The sequence below is a fragment of the Sorex fumeus genome, unplaced genomic scaffold, assembly GCF_029834395.1.
Source record: "Sorex fumeus unplaced genomic scaffold, SorFum_2.1 ptg000058l, whole genome shotgun sequence".
Classification (NCBI taxonomy): Eukaryota; Metazoa; Chordata; class Mammalia; order Eulipotyphla; family Soricidae; genus Sorex; species Sorex fumeus.
This window is the reverse complement of record NW_026606115.1, coordinates 25,455,872-25,459,655: the sequence shown is the minus strand read 5'-3', so window position 1 is coordinate 25,459,655 and position 3,784 is coordinate 25,455,872. Positions and strand designations below refer to the sequence as shown.

The 3,784-nt window shown below is 41.2% G+C and overlaps 1 pseudogene; it reads left to right on the top strand.

The window, feature by feature from the left end:
• The first annotated feature begins 437 nt into the window (after positions 1-437).
• LOC130034254 (mitochondrial import inner membrane translocase subunit Tim23-like) lies at positions 438-1,327 on the top strand (annotated as a pseudogene).
• The last annotated feature ends 2,457 nt before the right edge of the window (positions 1,328-3,784 follow it).

Here is a 3,784-nt window from a genome sequence, read left to right as displayed (position 1 = left end):
CCGAAATATCAGAGATGTAAACAATCCAACTTAAAAATGGATAAACAGGGGCTGGAGCAATAGTACAGCAGGCAGGGCATTTGCCTTGCACACAGTCAACCTGGGTTAGATCCCCAGCATCCCATATAGTCCCCTGAGCACCTCCAGGAGTAATTCCTGAGTGTAAAAGCCATGAGTAACCCCTGTGCATTGCTGGGTGTGACCAAAAGGCCAAAAAAATGAATAGATAATTCATGAAAGAGTATATGCAAATGGTTAAAAAAACAAATGAAAAGATTATGTTTTTATTCATTAAAAAATATAAAGTGAGAGGTCAGCATGTGAAGGAGCCAGTGGGAACGCAGTGATTCCTGCTGGTTACTCCGGGGCAATGGCCGAGCCGACCACCCCGGCCTGAGGCGCCAGTGAGGAGCAGGCGGACAGTTGCTGGCATCACCATGGAGAGCTGCGGGGGAAGTGGTAACAAAACCATGGGGGGGGGTAGGCTTTGGAGCCGGTGGGGCACGATATTCGCACGTGGATCTGGCTGGCATCCCACTAACTGGTATGAACCCCTTGTCTCCTTATTTAAATGTGGATCCAAGATATCTCGTACAGGATACAGATAAGTTTATTTTACCAACTGGAGCTAGTAAGACCAGGGGAAGATTTAAGCTGGCCTTTTTTTATGATTGGAGGATGCTGTATGACAGGGGCTGCATTTGGGGCAATCAATGGTCTATGGCTAGGATTGCTGGATTTTTTTAATTTTTTTTTAATTTTTATTAGTGAGACACCATGACGTACAGTTGTAGACTTACAAATTTTGTGCTTGGGCTTCAATTATACCATGATCAAATACCCATCCCTCCACCAGTGCCTATTTCCACCACGGATCCCAGTATCCCTCCCACCCCCCACCCACCCCCCATCCCACCCTGCCTCTGTGGCAGGAAACCCAGAATATGGCCTGGTCCAAACCAAGAAATGTCCAGATTTTGAATATGGTGACTAGGCAAGGGACTCTTTGGGCTAATACTCTAGGCTCTCTGGCTTTGAGCTATAGCGCATTTGGTGTCGTCATTGAGAAAACAAGAGGTGCAGAAGATGATCTCAACACAGTAAGTAGCAGCTAGAACAATGACAGGCACGTTATATAAATCTACTGGTAGACATCGAGGGGTACCACGAGGTGGTCCAGCAGGACTAACACTTACCAGCCTCTATACACTATATAATAACTGGGAGTACATGAAAGGTTCCTTGCTCCAGCCGTCTCTCTGAAGACTTTGCCAACTCATGGACGGAGGACACTTTAGTCAGTCACGTCAACTTCTAAGCCAGTCTGGAGTTACTCTTTTACCTACAATTAGTTTGAAAAAAAAAAACAGAAATTCTGATCTGCTACATGAAGATCATGGATTGCTGACCAGGACTGACATTCCTTCCAGCCCTTATGAGTTGAAACCAAAAGACTCTGGTGGCTGAGTAATGTGGTTCTCTTCTCCTTTGGAGAAAATATTTTACCTCTTCTACTATTCCCTGGAGCTGGAAAACCACTTACTCACCAAATTCAGGTCACATTTGTTACGGATACTGTATCACCATGTTTGCTCATTTAATAATCAAATCTGTAATGTCCTGTATTCACAATAAATGGTGAAAATAGAACCAAAGCCCAACATAAAAATAAATGATCTCTCCATTTAAAAAAACATAAAGTGAATCACATGGAGATATAATACTTCACTCCTCCTATTATTCCTTTAATTATGAAAACATCAAAAATAACAATTTTCAATGAATATGTGAAGAAATTTGAACCCTCATGCATTGCTTATCTGAATATAAAATGGTGTGGTGACTATGGGAAATAGTTTCGTAGTTCCCCAAAAAGTTAACAACAGAGAGGCCAGAGAGATAGTACAGTTGGTAAAGTGCTTGCATGTGGCCAAACAAGGTTCGATCCCGGCATCCCATATGATTCCCCCAAGGCCCATCAGGAGTGATTCCTGATGGTAGAGAGCCAAAAGTAATCCCTGACCAGGTGGTCCCAAAAACAAACAAAAGAGGTTAACAATAAAACAGCATTAGACCAGAGAGTTCAAAAGGCTGAGCACATGCTTTGCATTCTGGAGACCCAGTTTCAAGCCCTGTCACCACATGGTCCACATTAAGTATGACTGGGAGTTGACCTTGAACACAAAGCCAGGAGTAGCCCTCAAGCAGTGCCAAGTGCAACCCAAAAATATAATTATTGTACTATCCAATAATTTAACTTCTAGGTATGTGACCCAAATAATTGAAAGTAGGGATTCAAATAAATACTATACAACAATATTCTTAGCAATATTAATCACAATAGCCAAAGGCTGGAAAGAACCCAGTTTTTTATCCACAGATAAATGGGGAAGCAAAATGCTGTCCAGTCATACAATAAATTTATTATTAAGGTCTAAAAATGCATTAAGTATCAATGCATGCTACATCATGGATAAACCTTGAAAATATTATGTTGAATGAAATCAGCTAGGCACGAAGTACAAAACTGATAGCTCTTATGTAAAATATCTTTCATAAGCAAATATATGGGTAGAAAATAGATGATAAGTTATCAGAGTTGGGTCAGAGGGAAGAAAGAATAGAAAGCTAATAGAGTTCCTAGTTGGGGTTGTGAAAATTTTTAGAAATGAAGTGGTAATGGCTGCCCCACATCAAGGATGTAATTAATGTCCCCTAATTATACTAAAATATATAGATATACAACTATTCTACCACAAGAAAAGGCCAATTGCCTTATCTGTGTTAATGTTTATATCTGAAGTAAAAAGTCATAGTAGAAGCAAAGCATCTTTATCTTTGCTTCTAGAAAGAAGAAGAGTGACAGCAAATCCAGTCTGGCCTCTGCACAAGGACTGTATCAATTCTGTGTGCTGGTGCAGTTTCTAACCCCAGTTTCATCAGATGCTTCTTAGCTGACCTGCAGGGTAAGAGAAATGATCGATTCATTTCATCTTACAAGTACAAAAGAATCTGGAGGCCCTGGAAAGTGAATGAACTCGGGACTTGTGTTGGACCAGACCAGGAAGTCAAGGAGAGTAAGGGCTGTGGAGAGAGCCAACATGGTTTTTTGTTTGTTTGTTTGTTTGGCCCATGGTTAGAGTAAATAGAGTCAAGAAGCGGTTTTCAAAATTAAGAGTCCTAAGGATGCTGATATACAAGTTAGTAGAGAGTCCAAAGCAGAATTGGGAGAGTTGAAGAGCCAAGACAGGAAAAAAAAATGGGAGAGATGCAAGCAACTAAGACATGATGCGATCTAGGGTGGGCCTGAATTACTCTGAGCTGTCTGCCTACAATTTGGGGAGGAGAGGTGGGTGCAGCTATGGCTCGGCAGTAGAGCACTCGCCTTGCCTCCAATTGCTGTAGCATTCTCAGTCCTGGTTTTGTATTGAAAGGCCTGAAAAGAACAGAAGGTTTAAGCTATTTTGACATTACAAACCACAATTATTAGGTTCTTTTAAGAACATTACCTTTTAAGGAGAGCAGTTACCTGGGAAACTGACAAGAGCTGTTAGCGGTGGAAGGGAAGAATCGGGGCATGTCAATCTTTTCTTCTCTGAAAATGATCTATAGAAATAGCAGCATCCCTTAGACATAATAAAAGAACTTAGAGGATACTTCACTGGAAACACAATGACTCAAGAAACAGAAGAGAAAGTATTTGAGAGCATTTGTCTATTATATGACAATTGGATATTGGAAATTGGAGAGGACACGAAACAGATGTGCTTGGGATACTGGTACT